At 38.3% G+C, this 20,211-nt stretch overlaps 1 long non-coding RNA gene across 1 annotated transcript in view; it reads right to left on the minus strand.

Annotated features, from left to right (window-relative positions):
- LOC119543649 overlaps positions 1–20,211 on the minus strand; it is a 47,412-nt gene that overhangs the window by 14,528 nt on the left and 12,673 nt on the right. Inside the window, exon 6 of the long non-coding RNA XR_005218675.1 lies at positions 8,164–8,301. This is a non-coding gene — a long non-coding RNA (uncharacterized LOC119543649). The remainder of the gene's footprint in view (positions 1–8,163; positions 8,302–20,211) is intronic.

Genomic DNA, 20,211 nt, shown 5'->3' on the forward strand with positions numbered 1-20,211 from the left:
TTTTCCATCCTTTTTCTTTCAGTCTACCTTTATCATTATAGTTTAAGTAGGTTTTTTGTAAATAGCATATAGTTGAGCCATGTTTCTTTATCCGCTTGGCCAATTGCTGCCTTTTAATTGGTATATTTAGACCATTTACATTTAATGTAATTATTGATATATAAGGACTTAAGTTTGATTTTTTGTTTTTCAACAGCCTGACAAGGGTGGAAGTCTGTGATCCCCACTTGCCCTTTGCTATTATGGGTGGGGTTGGGGCCACACTTTTTTCTGTGGTAGACTGGAGTAGGATGATTATTGTCTAAGTGTGTTTGTCTTGCTAGGCTTGCCCCTTTCTGGTTCTTTGGTAGAACAGCCTTTGTTGGATCTCTTTCCACTGTGCCCATTGGTGTTTCCAGGTTTCCAGCTTCCTCACCTCCAAATCTGGGATACATAAGGCAAAAAGAAAACCCAGTGTTTTAGTTTCCTAGGCTGTGCAAAGCAGACGCCATGAAATGTGTTGACTTTAAACAATGGGAATTTATTATCTTGCAGTTTGAAGCCTTGAGACTGTCCAAATAACAGCAGCATCAAGGTGATGGTTTCTTTCTGAAGACCAGCTGCCAGTGATCCTTGGTCCTCTGCCACATGGCAAGGCACATGGTGGCATCTGCTGGAGTCTCCCTTCTCTTCCAGGTTTCATTGCTTTCAGCTTCTTGCTTCCCTTCCTTTTTCTCTCTTTGTCTCAATTTCATTCTCTTATAAGGGACTCCAGTAAGAGGATTAAGACCCACCCTAGGCCAAACCTTAACTGAAGTAATCTCATCAAAAGGTCCACTTCCAATAGGTTTACACCCACAGGAATGGATAAGATGGTTTTCTGAGGTACTTAGAATTCTAGAACACCACACCTAGGGAACTCACCACCATTTCATTCCTTGAGTTCCAGGGTCCCTAGCTGAGCTGCCTTCTTATCTCCACATTTCAGCTATGTATTTCCATAATGCATGGATGTAAATATGGATATGGATGTTGTTTCGATTTGCTAAAGCTGCTGAAATGCAATATATCAGAAATAGGCTGGCTTTTAATGATGGGGATTTATTAGGTTACAAGTTAAAATTGTAAGGCCATGAAAAATGTCCAAGTTAAGACATCGGCAAGAGGATATCTTCTCTGAAGAAAGGCTGCTGGCATCTGGGGTTCCTCTGTCACATGGGAAAGCCCATGGTGATGTCTGCTGGTCCTTCTCTCCTGAGTTCTGGTTTCAGTGGCTCTCTGTCTCAGCTCATGTGGGTCCTTCTTCCTTCTCTGGCTGTTCCTTTCTCTCTGAGCTCTCTCCAAATGTCTCTGCCTTTTATCCTCTAATAAAGGACTCCAGTAAAGGATTAAGACCCACCTTGTATGGGCTGGCTCACATCTCAATTGAAACAACCTAATCAAAAGGTCCTACCCACAATGGGTCTGCACCCACAAGAATGGATTAAAAGAACAAGGCCTTTTCTGGGGTACATAACAGCTCCAAACTACCACAGATATCCTATCCTATATGTAGGCACCTCACTTAACAATTTTAGAAGTTCTAACCATTTTAAAATTTATGGTCTTGGATTTTGGAGGATGACAATCCCATGCTTTGAAAAGAACTATGCTTTCTTTTCCTAATATCTGTATCTTACTTCAACTTCTGGTCACTGCCTTGCCCAAGACCACTGGTGTAATATGGAATAGCAGTAATGATGATGGCCTTCCCTCTCTTGCTTCTAGTCTTTCAATGTTAAGTTAATGTTATGTAGGTTTCTGTTCATACCCTTTATCAATGTTTTCTCTGAACTTAGCTTATGAAGAATTATTACGAATGGATGTGCAGTTTATCAGAGCCCTTGCTGAATTTATCTAGGTAATCATGTTATTTTTGTCTTCTGATCTATTAATGAGTTAAATTATATATCAATCAGATTTTTCTAATGCTGATGCATCCTTGCATTCTAAGGATAAACCCTCCCAGGTCATGTTATGTTACTCTTTTAAGACACTACTAATTTTGATTTGTTGTTGTATTTAGGAATTTTGCTTATGCATGCATTAATAAAATTGTGTTTATAACCCCTGCTGTACATCAAACTGGTGACCTCCTTCGGATCGGGCACATGCTGTTCATTTTGCCTGGGACCACTCTCTATGGTCACTCTCTTAAATTAATGTGATAAATTTCTTCCTTATTAAGTTTCCTGCCTGGCTTTTGTAGCATCTTGAGTTGTTGAACTCTTGTCTGTAGTTTGCTATTTTAGTGCCATCTTAACCACTTTTGGTATCTAGGTTATACTGACTTTGTAGAATAAATTGAGAAGTTTTACGTATTTTCTATGTTCTATAACAGTCTAGCACAGGAATTAATATGTACTTTAAACTTTAAAGGTTGTTAAACCATCTGGGTCTGGGAACCTGGCTGGCATTGGGAGGAGATGAGGAGGGGGAGCCAGGATCTTTGACTACTCTTGCAATTTTTTGCTGTACTTACATGTCTTTCTTATTGAGTCATTTTAGTAATTTATATGTTCCTAGAAAGTTATTTCTATTTTCAAATTTACTGGTATTTGCATATATAATAATTTTGAAATTTAATCCTTGTCTATAGTCATAGCCTATTTATTATTCCTGATTTCATTTTGTTTTGCTTACCTTTTTTATCAGACTGGTCTCCTATTGGTCTTTAAACATCTTTTGTTTGTATTTCACTAGTTCTTGCTTTTATCTTTATTGATTCCTTCTCTTTGACTTTGTTTTTCTTTCTCATTTCTTCAGTTGCTTGAGTGCATTTTCATCTTTCTTGTTTTCCAAATAAGTTTTAAACTCCTAGTCCCCCTTTGATGCATGCTTTAGACTTTTTGAACTGAGTGTTTTCGTTATTGTTCATTGCTATGCAGTCTTTAAGTTCAGCTTTGATTTTACTTTATAAATAACTCTTCAGTTGGAGTTCCAAGAGGCCTATAGTGTTTCTCCTTTGAGGGTTTTATTGAGATTATTGTGCCTAAATACATACTTTTTCAAAGTGTTATGTAGGTATTTTAATGTGTTTGCAGTTAGCTGGGAATTTAAATGTCAAATTCATGTAGCTTGATGATTTTGTATTCAAATCATGTATATCCTAGCCTTTTTGTTTGTTTTGTTTACTTAACCTGTCAATATTTAAGAAAGATGTGCTAAAGTTTCCCACTAGGATCGTGGATTTATCAGCTTTTCTTTGCATTTCCATGCTGTGTTGCTCAGTGGAAAAAGTTTGTTACTATTATTATCTCTGGATTGTATCTTTAATCAATATGAAATATTCCCTTGCCTTTGGCCTTGAATTCTATTTTTGTCTTATAATACTAGATCTTTGCTTTCTTTTTGCAAACTTACAGGTATATCTCTGTCCATCCTATCTGGTGTTTTGTTTCATGTCTTTTGTGAACAGTGTATAACTGGGTTTTACACATTTCCCAAATGATAGTCTATCTTTTTTTTAAAATTCAATGTATTGAGAGTATTCACATACCATACAGTCATCTAACAATCAATCAGTAATTCATGGTACCATTATATAGTTGTGCATTCATCACCAGAATTAATTTTTTTTTTCAATTTTAGAACATTTTACTCCAGAAACGAAATAAAAATTAAAAAAAAAAAAACTCAAATCCTCCCATACCCCTAGTCCCCCCTCCCCATTATTGACTCATAGTGTTGGTATATTTGTTACTGTTGAAGAAGGAATATTAAAATATTACTAACTGTAGTACATAGTTTGCAATAGGTACATTTTTTCCCTATATACCTCTTTATTATTAACTTCTAGTGTCATACATTTGTTCTAGTTCATGGAAGAAAGTTCCAATATTTATACAGTTAATCATGGACATTGTCCACCACAAGATTCACTGTGTTATACATTCCCATCTTTTAACCTCCAACTTTCCTTCTGGTGACATATGTGACTCTGAAGTTCCCCTTTCCACCACATTCACACACCGTTCAGCACTGTTAGTTATTCTCACAATAATGTGCTACCGTTACCTCTGTCCATTTCCAAATGCTTACGTTCAACCTCATTAAACATTCTGCTCATAGTAAGCAACTGCTCCCCATTCTTTAGCGTCATTCTATATCGTAGTAACCTACATTTCACATCTATGAGTTTACATATTATAATTAGTTCATATCAGTGAGATCATATGATATTTGTCCTTTTGTGTCTGCTGACTTATTTCACTCAACATTATGTCCTCAAGGTTCATCTGTCAACTGGTATTTTTTTGATTAGGATGAAAGGTATAGTGCATGAACAAAACCATCTCAACAGTCAATGGTTCCCTGAATAATCACATAGTTATGCACTCACCACTATCTATATAAGGACATTTCCATTTTTCCACAAAGAAAGAGGAAGAGTTAAAAAAAAAAAAAAAGGTAGAAAGACAAAAGAAAAAGAAATGACAACTAAGAAACAACAAAAGAAAAGATAAAATTAAAATAAAGTATAATAAAAAAGTCAGACAGTATCACCAATGCCAAGAATCTTACACCCCTTCCTAATATCCCCCTCTGAAAGACATTTAGCTGTGGTATATTGCCTTTGCTACATTAAAGGGAGCATAATACAATGTTTCTGTTAACTGTAGACTCTACTTTGCATTGATTGTATTTTTTTCCCCAATACCACCCCAGTTTTAACACCTTGCAAGGTTGACATTCGTTTTCCCTCATATAAAAATATATTTGTACATTTTATCACAACTGTTGACCACTCTAGGTTTCACTAAGTTATACAGTCCCAGTTGTTATCTTCCCTTTTTCCTTCTGGTGTCCCACATGCTCCTAACCTTCCTCTTTCAACCATACTCACAGTCATCTTTGTTCAGTGTACTTACATTGCTGTGCTACCATCACCCAAAATTGTGCTTGAAACCTCTCACTCCAGTCTTTTCCTATCTGTCTGTTGTTGCTCCCTTTAGTATTTCCTGTGGTACAGGTGTCTTGTTCACAGACTCTCCCATTGTCTGTTTGTCAGAGAATATTTTAAACTCTCCCTCTTATTTGAAGGACAGTTTTGCCAGATATAAAATTCTTGGTTGGCAGTTTTTCTCTTTCAGCATCTTGTATATATCACACCATTGCCTTCTTGCCTCCATGGTTTCTACTGAGAAATCCGCACATAGTCTTATCGACCTTCCCTTGTATGTGATGGATCGCTTTTCTCTTGCTTTTAGGATTCTCTGTCTTTGACATTTAATAATCTGATTGTTAGTGTCTTGGCATAGGCCTATTCAGATCTATTCTGTTTGGGGTATGCTGTTGTGCTGGTTTGAATGTATTATGTCCTGCAAAATGCCATTATCTTTGATGTAATCTTGTGTGGGCAGATGTATCAGTGTTGATTAGATTGTAATTCTTTGAGTGTTTCTGAGGAGATGCGCCCCACCCAACTGTGGGTGATGACCCTGACTGGATAATTTCCATGGAGGTGTTACCCCACCCATTCAGGGTGGGTCTAAATTAAATCACTGGAGCCATATAAATGAGCTGACAAATAGAAGGAACTCAGTGCAGCTTAGAGTGACATTTTGAAGAGGAGCCACAGCCAAGAGAGACACTTTGAAGAATGCACTGGAACTGAGAGAGGGGCTTCAGCTTACAGAGACATTTTGGAGATGGCCTTTGAAAGCAGATTTTTGCTCCGGAGAAGCTGAGAGAGGACAAATGCCCCAAGAGCAACTAAGAGTGACATTTTTGAGGAGCTGAAGCCTAGAGAGGAATGTCCTGGGAGAAAGCCATTTTGAAACCAGAACTTGGAGCAGATGCCAGCCACGTGCCTTCCCAGCTAACAGAGGTTTTCCGGACGCCATTGGCCATCCTCCAGTGAAGATACCCGATTGTTGATGCATTACCTTGGACACTTTATGGCCTTAAGACTGTGGCTGTGTAACCAAATAAACCCCCTTTTGTAGAGGCCAATCCATTTCTAGTGTTTTGCATTCTGGCAGCATTAGCAAACTAGAACAGCTGTGCTTCTTGGATCTATAATTTTATGTCTTTCATAAGAGATGGGAAATTTTCAGTGATTATTTCCTCCATTATTGCTTCTGCCCCTTTTCCCATATCTTCTCCTTCTGGGACCTCCCATGGCACATACATTCATATGCTTCATGTTGTCATTCAATTCCCTGAGCTGTTGCTCATATTTTTCCATTTTTTTTCCCCATCTGTTCTTTTGTGTGTAGGATTTCAGGTGTCTTGTTCTCCAGTTCCTGAGTGTTTTCTTCTGCCTCCTGAGATCTGCTGTTGTATATCTCCATTGTGTTTTTCATCTCTTGTGTTGTGCCTTTCATTTCCATAGGTTCTGCCAGTTTTTTCAAACTTTTAAGTTCTTCCTTATGTTCACCCAGTGTTTTCCTTATATCTTTCATCTCTTTTGCCATATCTTCCCTCAACTCCTAGCATATTTATTTGAACATCTTCAAATTCATTGTTTCAATTCCTGTATCTCAGTTGAAGTATAAGTTTGTTCCCTTGCCTGGGCCATCTTTGTTTTTCCTAGTGTGGTTTGTAGTTTCCTGTTGTCTAGGCATCTGATTTCCTTGGCTACCCCAATCAGATTTTCCCAGACCAGAATGTGTTCAGGTCTCAGGAGGGGACTATATTAAGTATCAGGTTTCTGAGGGTGTGTCCTAGAAGACTGACAGACTTTCCTTGCGAGGCCTCTAGCTGCTGTGCTTTTCCTAGCCTGCCCAGAAGGTGGCACCTGTCAGTCTGTTGCTCCCCACTGGTGTAAAGAGGTGTGGTCCCTTTAATTCTCAGCTTAAGTTGTTTCTGATTTGATGATTTTCCCCCAGGCCCTTGGGTTCTGTAAGGGGTGGGGCAGGCACTTGAGCTGAGCTCTGACCCTCTCCTCTTAGGGAAGTTACACCCCCTAGGGATTTATCTTCTGCACTTGAATTACTCCTTTGACTCTCTGACTCTGTTAACTCCATCCCTGCCTGGGCAGCATGCCAAGAATTGAAAATGCCTAAGGTTTTCTCCACTGAGCCACTCAGATTGAGAGAGGAAAAAAGGGGAAAGAAAGCCCCTTTTCAGAGCCAGTCCCTGCCCCCCCAGTTTCGCCTGTCAGTCAGAGATAATACCTGGTCTTCTATGTTCCTTTTCCTGGGACACAGCTGTTTTCCAGTATTCTAAGCTTAGCAGTCTCCAAAAGCCTCTGCCCACCCCCCCGCCCCACCCCGGTCAGCCCCGTCTCCTCTCCACTGGGAACAACCTCAGGGTACTTTGCTGCTTGTTAGGGGTTTGTCTGTGTTTGTAGCTTGTATTCAGCAGTCCACATTTGCTAATTAATACCCCGGTTAGAGCTAGGTTGAGCTATATTCACTTGTTCCCAGCAGGGACTGCTTCTTTCATCCACAGCAAAGTTTTGCAGCTTAGCCTGCCACGGGGGGAGGGAGCTCCCAGCACGGTTCCGCAGTTTTTACTTACAGCTTTTATGCTGCGATCTCAGCCATTCCAGCCCGGTGTACGATGTGTAGACATTCACGGTTGTCCTCCCAACAGTTGTTCCAGACTGTTTACTAGTTGTTCCTGGCTATTTACTAGTGGCTCTAGAGGACTAACTAAATTTTACACCTCTATGTTGCCATCGTGCCCCGCCTCCAATAGTCTGTCTTCTAATAGAGGAATTTAAACTGTTTGTGTTTATTACAAATATTGATATGTTTGGACTTGTTTCTGCCATCTATTTTCATTTTCTACTTACCATGCTTCTTGTTTCTCTCCCTACGTCCCTTTTCTCTATTGCTGTACTCACAAAATTTTCTTTCTCCACCCATCCCCCACTGGAAGTTCTACATCCTACTCTTCTTCTAGTGGTTTAATTCTCATCCTCGTTTAATCCTCATCCTTGATAGGAAGATATAATTTATATTAGAATCTGTAAACTTACCTGCCCCACAAGGTAGAATCTTTAACACATTTTTAACTTCCAAGAATCTTTCTTAGAAGGTCTCTGATTTCTCCCTTTTCACAGTAGCCTATTGTTTTACCAAAGCAGTATCTCTCTGAAGATAGCAGTTGTTTGTGTTTGGGCTCATGTGCATATTTAAGTTCTGTTTTCTGTATTATCTCTTTCCTTGGAATTCTACTTCTGTTGATCTTTACCTTTCTCTATTGTGCTGCAAGTGATTTCCTTGCTTGTCCACTCATATTTTAGAATGCAGAACTATGTGGACTGGTTGGTAACTGTCATGTGTGGTCCTTAGCAGTCGTGCACCTTTGTTTCCACTGTAGATCTGACCTCTGAAAGGGAGATATGACAGAGAATCACGTCAGTTGATGGGTGGTATGACAGCAGATTTCCCCTCAGAGTGCATTGAGGACCCTCATAATGTGTGCCTGCCCACCCACCCACCTACCCAAGGAAGCTTTGCCCTGGGGAGGAGCAATTTCCCATACCTCACTTCTGGGTGGAGTTGCATCTCTCTGTTCCTTTCAACCTGACTCCATGTGCTGAGGTAGCTTGTTCTCTCTTCTGACTAAAGACCAGCATCCAGGAGGATAGCCCCTGCCCCATCCCAGACCAGTCCCCAGCTGCCTTCATGTGCCACTCTCACAGGTCACCTAGGCACACACTGCACCCAGAGTCGTGCACACCTGGGGGAAGGGGCTGGAAGGGCTGGCCCAGGTATCTGTAGATCCCTGACAAGTGCCCTCATGGTCTACCCTTTGTCTAAATTTGGAGTTTTTCCATGATACTGTTAGGAAAACTGTGTTACCTCACTGAGCCTACTGCTGGGCTTATTTTGAGTAGCAGTTTTCACTATTCTAATATTTTTTTATCAACCTGTCCCACCTGCTTTCTGCCTTGCAGAAATTCATCAGTGTATCTGCAGCAGTGATTCTCTTTTTGGGGGAGGGGAAGAAAGCATGTGTATTTACTCGGTCTACCATCTTGAACCAGAAGTCTGAAAGAGGATTTAGGATGTTACAAACATGTAGCTTTTTGAGTGAGGAAAACAAACCACTGAAGTACTTTTTCTATAAATAATTCCAAAAGAGACATCCCTTTTTCTGTAAATATAAGTCAAATAAGTGAAATACAGGGATGTGAGCAGTGTTTTTCTGCATTGGAATGAAGTGGGGAGCACTAACTGCTGCCCAGCAGGAGCTGGGTCCTGGGCTGTGTTTGTCTTGGCAGCCTTGGTCATATATACTGGCTGCCACTATTAAAATGTAACTTTTAGCAAAGGAAATCAAATACTTCTGTTGCCTAGTAACTAATCCAATCTGAGAAAGAAGCAAAAATAGAATACATAAATTTAGAATTTTTAGGCCACATGCCAAGTAAAGTATTCTTGCTTGTATCATCTACAATTTGAATGGAAGAAAGAGTACTTTAGTGTCAAATAGGCAACATTTTATGTTGACATTTCTTGCTAAAAGCGAATACCCCATGCTAGCTGAACATAAATGAAAGGCATGCTTCTCAGGGATCTCTAGCCATATCAGAGCCCCAGATCACCAAGTGGGGACAAGAGAGGTATGAAGCCCAGATTAACGACCAGGAATTTTCTTTTCTGATTTAATTTAAAAGCCAAAGGGTATTATACAATTTAAGCCACATTATACTGTTGGAAGAAAATTATAAGTGATCTGTTCTATCCATTTTCATGTAAAACAAAAATATTGTATTTCTACCCAAGCAGCTTTTCAACAAGACCCAGAAAATTAAGAAGCATTGTAAGATTATGTGGTTCATAGTAATGTCATTACTGGGATCATATAATTTGGCATCCGAAGAAATACCATGATAAATAAATTGACTTTAAATGTGATTATTGTTAAGTTGAAAGATTATTTTTTTAGGGATGTAGGAAAAAAGTAATGAAAAAGAAAAAGACAGTAGCATGAATTCATGGCTGATACATTTCAAAAATAGAAAGTAAAAAGAAAAGAGTGAGAAATTATTCTTCTCCCAAAATAAAATATTTTAAAATGAGGAGAGTTGTAAGAATAATGTATAGAATTCTCATATACCTTTTACCCAGGTTGCTTTTTCACTTTTCTCCCTCTCTGTCATACACATACGCCCACAAACCTTACACACACAGTGTATATTAGTTATCTACTGCTGCAAAACAAATTACCCCAAAACTTAGCAGCTTAAAACAACAAAAAATTTATCTCACAGTTTCTGTGGATCAGAAATCCAGACATGAGTCTCCTGGGTGCCTCCGAGTCAGGGTGTCTAAGAAGGCTGTACTCAGGCATCAGCCTGGCCTGCATGCTTCTGGAGACTGGGCTGGGGAGGACCCATTTCTTAACCATGGCCTCTAGCAACCTCAGGTCCTTGCTTGCTCTCAGACAAAGACATCTGTTCTTTGCCACATGGGCCACTCCCCAGGGCAGCTCAAGCATGGAATCTGGCTTCTCTCAGAGCAAGACAGCAGACAGAACAGGCAAGGTGGAAATCACAGTCTCTTCTTAACCCAGTATCAGTAGAAATAGCCCATCACTTTTGCCATATTCTGTCCATTAGAAGCAAGTAACTTGGTCCAGCCCATACTCTAGGGGAGGAGATGACACAAGGGCAAGAACACCAGGAGGGGGGACTCGTTAGGGACCATAGTAGAGGCTGCCCACCACACACCGCATGTACGTACACATACGCACAGGTGCACATGTACACAAATTTTTTTTTCTAAACCATTTGAGAGTTAATTAAATATTTCAGCATGTATTCCCTGAGAATGTAATCAAGTACAGTTATCAAATTCAGGAAATTTAACATAGATACAATTTTTTTTTTTTTGCCTGTTTGGAATAACCTGCCAAACTAGTCACAGGAAGCCAGGGTACCCTCATCCTCTATTTATGTTATTTTTTAGTAATTTTTTTTAAATTTGAGAAGTCATAGGTTTGCAGAAATATTGTGCATAAAATACATAAAATACAGAGTTCCCTCATAACACTTTATTATTAACACTTTGCATCAGTGTGGTGCATTTGTTATTCATGAAAGAACATATTTCTAATTGCACTAGTCCATCATTTACAGTAGGGTTCACTGTGTTGTATGGTCCTATGTTTTATCTTTCATATTTTTTTCCAGTAACATATGTACGACCTTAAATTTCCCCCTTTGAACCACATATCACCTATATAATTCAGTGCTGTTAATTACATTCACAATGTTTTGCTACCATCACCACCAACTATTACCAAAACTGTACATTTAACCCAAGTAGAAACTCTGTACAATTAACTCCCTAATCCCTACCCCAAACCCAGTCCCTGGTGAACTATATTCTAGATTCTGACGCTATGAGTTTGCTTATTCTGATTATTTCATATCAATGAGATTATACAATAGTTGTCCTTTTGCATCAGGCTTATTTCACTTAACGTAATATCTTCAAGGTTCATCCATGATGTTGCATATATCAGGACTTTATTCCTTTTAAATGCTGACTGATATTCCGTTGTCTCTATATACCACGTTTTGTTTATCCATTCATCGGTTGATGGACACTTTGGTTGCTTCCATCTTTTGGCAATTGTAAATAATGCTGCTATGAACATCAGTGTACAAATATATCTATTTGAGTCCCTACTTTCAATTATTTGGGGTATATACCTAGTAGTGGTATTTCCAGGTCATATGGTAATTCTATACTTAGCTTTCTGAGGATCTGCCAAACAGTCTTCCGCAGCAGCTGCACCATTTTACATTCCTACTAGCAATGAATGAGTGTTCCTGTTACTCCACATCTTCTCAAATATATGTAAATTTCTGTTTTTTTTTTTTAAATACTAGTCATTCTAGTGGATATGAAATGGTATCTCATTAGGGTTTTGATTTGCGTTTCCTTAATAGCTAATGATGTTGAGCATCGTTTCATGTGCTTTTTAGCCATTTGTATATCCTCTTTGGAGAAATGTCTGTTCAAGTCTTTTGCCCATTTTTAAAACTGAGTTGTCTTTTTATTGCTCAGTTGTAGGATTTCTTCATGTATTCTGGATATTAAACTCTTACCAGATACATTTTATCCCATTGAATTGGTTGTCTTTTCACTGTCAACATAAAGTCCTTTGCACAAAAGTTTTTAATTTTTGATGAAGTCACATTTCTTTTATCCCTTGTGCTTTGGCTATAAAGTCATTCATTGCCTGTCAGATATCCTGAAACTGCTTCACTGTTTTCTTATAGGAGTTTTATAGTCCTGGTTATTACATTTAGGTCTTTGGTCCATTTTGAGTTAATTGTTGTATATGGTATGAAACGGGTTCTCCTTCATTCTTTTGTATATGGATATCCATTTCTCCCAGCACCATTTGTTGAAGAGATGATTCTTTCCCAAATGAATGAACTTCACAGCCTTGTCAAGAATCAGTTGGCCATAGATGTGAGGGTCTATTTCGGAACTCTCAATTCAATTCCATTGGTTTGTTTATCTGTCCTTGAACCAGTACTGTGCTGTTTTGACCAATGTGGCTGTGTAATAAATTTAAAGGTCAGGAAATGTGAGTCCTCCAACTCTGATAGTTTTAGCTATCCAGGGCCCCCTTATCCTTCTAAATAAATGATTGGCTTTTCCATTTCTGCAAAGCAGGCTGTTGGAATTGTGATTGGGATTGCATTGAATCTGAATCGATTTGGGTATAATTGACATCTTGACAATATTTAGTTTTCCATTCCATGAGCATGGAATGTCCTTCAATTTATTTTGATCTTTGATTTTCTTTTAGCAACGTTTTATAGTTTTCCATCCTTTGCATCCTTGGTTAAATTTATTCTGACATATTTGATTCTTTTAGTTGCTATTGTTAAATGGAATTTTTTTTTCTTGATTTCCTCCTCAGAATGCTCCTTACTAGTGTATAGAAACAATATTGATATTTGTGTGTTGATCCTGTACCCTGCCACTTTGCTGAATCCATTTATTAGTGCTAGTAGCTTTCTTGTAGATTTTTCAGGATTTCCTATGTGTAGAATCATGTCATTGGCAAATAGTGAACGTTTGATGTCTTCCTTTCCAATTTAGATGTGTTTTATTTCTTTTTCTTGCCTAACAGCTCTGGCTAGAACTTCCAGCACAATGTTGAATAACAGTGGTGACAGTGGGCATCCTTGTCTTGTTCCAGATCTTAGAGGGAAGCTTTCAGTCTTTCACCATTTAGTATAACATTTCGCAGTGGGTTTTTCATATATGGCTTTTATTGTGTTGAGGAAGGTTCTTTCTGTTCCTATTTTTTTTTTAAGTGTTTTTATCAAGAAAGGATGCTGGATTTTGTCACGTGCCTTTTCTGCATCAAGTGAGACAATCGTGGCTTTTTCCCTTCATTTTATTAATGTGGTGAGTTACATTAATTGATTTTTTTAAATCCCACTTGATCATGGAGTATACTTCTTTTAATGTGCTGTTGGATTTGATTTGCTAGTATTGTGTTGAGGATTTTTGCATTTATATTCATAAGAGAGATTGATCTGTTATTTTCTTTTCTTGTAGTTTATTTATCTGACTTTGGTATTAGTGTGATGTTGGCTTCATAGAATGAGTTAGGGTGTGTTCCCTCCTGTTCAATTTTTTTTTAAGAGTTTGAGCAGGATTGGTAATAATTCTTCCTGGAATTATTGATAGATTTCACCCATGAAACGATCTGGTCTTGGACTTTTCTTTGTTGGGAGATTTTGATGACTGATTTAATCTCTTTACTTATAATTGGTATGTTGAGATCTTTTATTTCTTCTAGAGTCAGTGTAGGTTGTTGGCATATTTCTAAGAATTTGTCCACTTTGTCTAGGTTGCCTAATTTGTTGATGTACAGTTGTTCATAATATCCTCTTCTGATCTTTTTTATTCCTGTGAGGTCAGTAATAATGTCCTCCCATTTCATTTATTTTATTAACTGTGTCTTCTCTCTTTTTTCTCTGTCAGTCTAGCTAAAGATTTTTCAATTTTATTGATCTTTTCAAAGAACCAACTTGTGTTCTGTTAATACTCTATTCATTTTTTTTTAATTTTATTGAGATTGTTCACATACCATACAATTATCCAAAGTTCAAAGTGTGCAATCAGTTGCCCATGGTACCATCATACAGCTGTGCATCCATCACAATTATTTTTTTTCAATTTTTAGAACATTTTCATTACTCCAGAAAAGAAATAAAGACAAAAAAAGAAAACTCAAATCCTCCCATACCCCTAACCACCCCCCCTCCATTATTGACTCACAGTATTAGTATAGTACATTCGTTACTATTGATGAAAGAACGTTAAAATACTACTAACTGTAGGATATAGTTTGCAATAGGTATATTTTTTCCCGATATACCCCTCTATTATTAACTTCTAGTTATAGTGTCATACATTTGTTCTAGTTCATGAAAGAGATTTCTAATAATTGTACACTTAATCGTGGACATTGCCCACCATAGGATTCACTGTTTCATACATTCCCATCTTTTAATCTCCAGCTTTCCTTCTGGTGACATACATGACTCTGAGCTTCCCCTTCTCCCATATTCACAGACCATTCAGCACTGTTCATTATTCTCACAACATGCTACCATCACCTGTGTCCATTTTCAAACACTTAAGTTCAACCTAGTTGAACATTCTGCTCATAATAAGCAACCAGTCCCCATTCTTTAACCTCGTTCTATATCCTGGTAACTTATGTTTCATGTCTGAGTTTACATATTATAGTTACTTCTTATCAGTGAGACCTTATGTGTCTGACTTATTTCACTCAGTGTAGTACCCTCAAGGTTTCTTCATCAATCCATTTTTTTTATTACAGATGGGTTTGTTCACCCACCATATGTTCCATTCTAAGTAAATAATCAATGGTTCCCTGTATAGTCATATATTTATGTATTCACCACTATCTATATAAAGACATCTTCATTTCTTCCACAAAGGAGGAGGAAGAGTCAAAGAAGGTAGAGAGACGAAAGAAAAAGAAAGACAAAAACATGACCGCTAAAAAGCAACAAAAGGAAATACAGAGTTAACCTAAAGTAGAATGAAAGAGTCAGACAACACCACCAATGCCAAGAGTCCCACACCCCTCCCTTATGTCCGCCTCTTAAATGCATTTAGCTTTAATCTATTGCCTTTGTTACATTAAAGGAAGCATAATACAATGTTTCTGTCGACTATAGTCTCTAGTTTGCTTTGATTGTTTTTTTTCCCCCAATACCACCCTATTTTAACACCTTGTAAGGCTGACATTCATTTGTTCTCCCTCATGTAAAAACATATTTGTATATTTTATCACAATTGTTGAGCACTCTAGGTTTCACTGACTTATACAGCCCCAGTCTTTATCTTTCCTCTTTCCTTCTGGTGTCCCACATGTGCCTAACCTTCCTCTTTCAACCATGTTCACAGTCATCTTTGTTCAGTGTCCTTACATTGCTGAGCTACCATCAGCCAAATTGTGTTCCATACCTCTCACTCCTGTCTTTTCCTGTCTGTCCGTAGAGCTCCCTTTAGCATTTACTGTGGCGCAGATATCTTGTTCAAAAACTCTCATTGTTTGTCCGAATATTTTAAACTCTCCCTCATATTTGAAGGACAGTTTTGCCAGATATAGGATTCTTTGTGGGCGTTTGTTCTCTTTCAATATCTTAAATATTTCACATCACTGCCTTCTTGCCTCCATGGTTTCTACTGAGAAATCTGCACATAGTCTTATCAAGCTTCCTTTGTATGTGATGGATTGCTTTTTTCTTGCTGCTTTCAGGATTCTCTCTTTATCTTTGTTGTTTGATAATCTGATTATTAAATGTCTTGTCATAGGTCTATTCATATCTATCCTGTTTGGGTACACTGTGCTTCTTGGATCTGTAATTTTATGTTTTTCATAAGAGATGGGAAATTTTCATTGAGTATTTCCTCTATTATTGCTTCTGCCCCTTTTCCCTTCTCCTTCCTGGACACCCATGACACATACATTCATGCGTTACACATTGTCATTCAGTTCTCTGAGACGTTGCTCATAATTTTTCCATTCATTTCCCTATCTGTTCTTCTGTGCATTCAATTTCAGGTGTCTTCTCCAGTTCCGTAGTGTTTTCTTCTGCCTGTTGAGATCCGCTGTTGTATGTCTCCATTGTGTTTTTCATCTCTTGTCTTGTGCCTTTCATTTCCATAGATTCTGCCAGTTTTTTCAAACTTTCCATTTCTACCTTATGCTTGCCCAGTGTTTTCTTCATAGCCTTCATCTCTTTTGTTATAGCTTCCCTTAACTCGTTGATTCAGTTTTTGATTTGATTTAGCATATTTCTTTGAAAATCTTTAATAGATTGTTTCATTAAAGTGAAACAATATCTCAACAGTATCATGATTGAGGTATAGGTTTGTTCCTTTGGGCCATATCTTCGTTTTTCCTAGTATAGATTGTAGTTTTCTGTTGTCTAGGCATCTGGTTTCCTTGGTTACTCCAATCATATTTTCCCAGATCAGAACAGGTTCAAGTCTCAGAATGGGGTTATATTCAGGGTGTATCTTAAAAGAATGACAGGCTTTCCTGTAAGGTCTCCAGTCACTGTGCTTTTCCTAACCTGCCCAGCAGGTGGCGCCTGTCAGCCTGTTGCTCCCAACTGGGGTTAGGACGTGTGGCCTCTTTAGTTTCTGTTTTGGCTGTTTTCCCCCAGGCTCTGGGGTCTGGTTCTGAAGGGAAAGCTGGGCCCCACCTCCTTACTTTTATGGAAGATACCCCCCTTCCCAGGGGGTTATCATCTGCATTTAAATTGTCTCTCTGACACTGTTATCTCCACCCCTGTCTGGGTCAGAGTACTGCAAACTGAAAATGGCTGCAGCTCTCTCTTCGGAGCCCCCCAGGTTGAGGGAGAGCAAAAGGGACAGAAAGCCCCCTTTTTAGAGCCAGGACATGGCCCCCCAGTTTCACTTGTTGGCCACACCTGGTCTTCTGGGCTCCCCCTCCCTGGCTCCAATGATTTGTTTAAATTCTTTCCCTCACTTAGTGTCCCCTTTTGTTATACTTTCCAGTTCTGGGACTCATCCTGTCTTACAGCAGTTAACTCCCCCCACCCGTTTTTTTTTTCTGTGAGGCTTTTCTGCCTCCACTTTCTTCCCTGTTAGGGATCCCACCAGGGAGCCACATGGGGTCAGTCCAGAAAGGTCCATTTTGCATTTAGGTGATCCAGCAGAGACTGGATTGAGAGTATGCACCTCTTGCCAACAGCTCTGTCGCATTCTCTTTTTTTTTTTTTTTTTCTACCAAGAATCCCATATTACTCCCCTATATCCCCTTCTCATATACATTTAGCATTGGCATATTGCCTTTGTTACATTTAATGGAGGTTTATTACAATGTTACTGTTGACCATAGACTCCAGTTTGCTTTGATTATGTTTTTTCCTGAATACCATCCCTTTTTCAAATTTCTACATGGTTGACATTCATTTGCTTTCCCACATGCAAAAACATTTTTATATTTGTATATTTAGTAGCAGTCATTGGCCACTCCAGTTTTTGCCACGTTATACAGTCCCAGTCTTTATCATCTATCTTTACCTCTGGTGTCATACATTCTCCTATCCCACCTCTTTCAGCTTTACTCACAGACATCTTTGTTCAGTGTACTTACAATACCATGCTACCATCACACAGTATTATCCTGTCTATTTCTGGATCTATGCAATCAATCCTAAACATTCTGTAGTCCTTCAGCATCAAATGGCTGATCTCTACCCTCTTTCTATCTCCTGGTCACCTGTGTTGTCAGCTTTTAACTCCCAAAGTTTGTTCATTAATGTCTGTTCATATTAGTGAGACCATACAGAATCTGTCCTTTTGTTTCTGGCTAACTTCACTCAACATAATGTCCTCAAGGTTCATCCACATTATTACATGATCCATGTCTTTGTTCTGTCTTACAGCTGCATAATATTCCATCATGTGTATATACCACAGTTTGTTTATCCACTCGTCCTTTGATGGACATTTGGGCTGTTTCCATCTCTTGGCAATTGTGAATAATGCTGCAATAAACATTGGTTTACAAATGTCTGTTTGTGTCTTAAGTTTCAGTTCCTCTGAGTATATACCCAGCAATGGAATAGCTGGGTCATATGGCAAATCTATATTTAGCTTCCTGAGGAACCTCCATACTGTCTTCCAGAGTGGTTGCACCATTCTACATTCCCACCAACAATGAATAAGTGTGCCTCCAGCACTTGTCATTTTCTGTTTTTCGGATAATGGCCATTCTGGTAGGTGTGAGATGATATCTCATTGTGGTTTTGATTTGCATTTCCTTAATAGCCAGTGAAGTTGAGCATTTTTTCATATGCTTTTGAGCCATTTGTATTTCCTCTTCAGAAAACTGTCTGTTCATGTCTTTTGACCATTTTTTAATTGGATTGTTTGTCTTTCTGTTATTGAGATGCAGGATTCCTTTATATATTCGGGATATTAAACCCTTATCTGATATGTGGTTTCCAAATATCATCTCCCATTGTGTAGGTTGCCTTTTGACTTTTCTGACAAAGTCCTTTGATGTACAAAAGTGTTTAATTTTGAGGAGATCCTATTTGTCTATTTGTTCTTTGGTTGCTCGTGCCTTGGGTGTGAGGTCTAAGAAACCACCTCCTTTCACAAGATCTTTAAGATATTGCCCTACATTTTCTTCTAAGAGTTTTATGGTCTTGGTGCTAATGTTTAGGTCTTTGATCCACTTTGAGTTAATTTTGGTATAAGGTGTGAGATGGACATCCTCTTTCATTCTTTTGGAAATGGATATCCAGTTCTTCAAACACCATTTATTGAACAGGCTGCTCTTTCCCAGTTGCTTCGGCTTCACTGCCTTATCAAAGATCAGTTGTCCATAGATGTGAGGGTCTACTTCTGAACACTCAATTCGATTCCATTGATCAGTATATCTGTCCTTATGCCAGTACCATGCTGTTTTGAGCACTGTAGCTTTGTAATATGCTTCAAAGTCAGGTAGTGTGAGACCTCCCACTTCACTCCTCTTTCTCAAGACATTTTTGGCTATTCGGGGCATCTTACCCTTCCAAATAGATTTAGTTATTGGTTTTTCTATTTCTGTAAAGTAAGTTGTTGGGATTTGAATTGGTATTGCATTGAATCTGTAAATCAGTTTAGGTAAAATTGCCATCTTAACTATATTTAGTCTTCCAATCCATGAACATGGTATGTTCTTCCATTTTTTCAGGTCTTGTTCAATTTCTTTTTGCAGTTTCTTATAGTTTTCTATGTAAAGGTCTTTTGTGTCCTTGGTTAAGTTTATTCCTAAATACTTGATTCTTTTGGTTGCTATTGTAAATGGGATTTTTTTCTTGATTTCCTCCTCTTGTTGCACATTACTTGTGTATAGGAACACTACAGATTTTTGCGTGTTGATCTTGTAGCCTGCTACTTTGCTGTATTCATTGACTAGTTCTAGTAGCTTTGCTGTAGATTTTTCTGGATTTCCTACATATAGAATCATGTCATCTGCAAATAGTGAAAGTTTTACTTCTTCCTCTCCAATTTGGATGCCTTTTATTTCTTTTTCTTGCCTAATTGCTCTAGCTAGAACTTCCAGCACAATGTTGAATAGCAATGGTGATAGTGGGCATCCCTGTCTTGTTCCTGATCTTAGAGGAAAAGCTTTCAGTCTCTCCCCATTGAGTGTGATGTTAGCTGTGGGTTTTTCATATATTGCCTTTATCATATTGAAAAAGTTCCCTTCTATTCCTATCCTTTGAAGTGTTTTCATCAGGAAAGGATGTTGAATTTTGTCAAATGCCTTTTCTGCATCAATCGAGATGATCATGTGGTTCTTCTGCTTTGATTTATTGATGTGGTGTATTACATTAATTGATTTTCTTGTGTTGAACCAGCCTTGCATACCTGGAATAAATCCCACCTGGTGTATAATTCTTTTAATGTGCTGCTGGATTCGATTTGCGAGTATTTTGTTGAGGATTTTTGCGTCTATATTCATTAAAGAAATTGGTCTATAATTTTCTTTTTTTGTAGTATCTTTGCCTGGTTTTGGTATTAGGGTGATGATGGCTTCATAGAAAGAGTTAGGTAGCTTTCCCTCTTCTTCAATTTTTTTGAAGAGATTGAGCAGGATTGGTACTAATTCGTTCTTGAATGCTTGGTAGAATTCACATGTGAAACCATCTGGTCCTGGGCTTTTCCTTTTTGGGAGCTTTTTGATGAC

The sequence above is a fragment of the Choloepus didactylus genome, chromosome 1, assembly GCF_015220235.1.
Source record: "Choloepus didactylus isolate mChoDid1 chromosome 1, mChoDid1.pri, whole genome shotgun sequence".
NCBI lineage: Eukaryota > Metazoa > Chordata > Mammalia > Pilosa > Megalonychidae > Choloepus > Choloepus didactylus.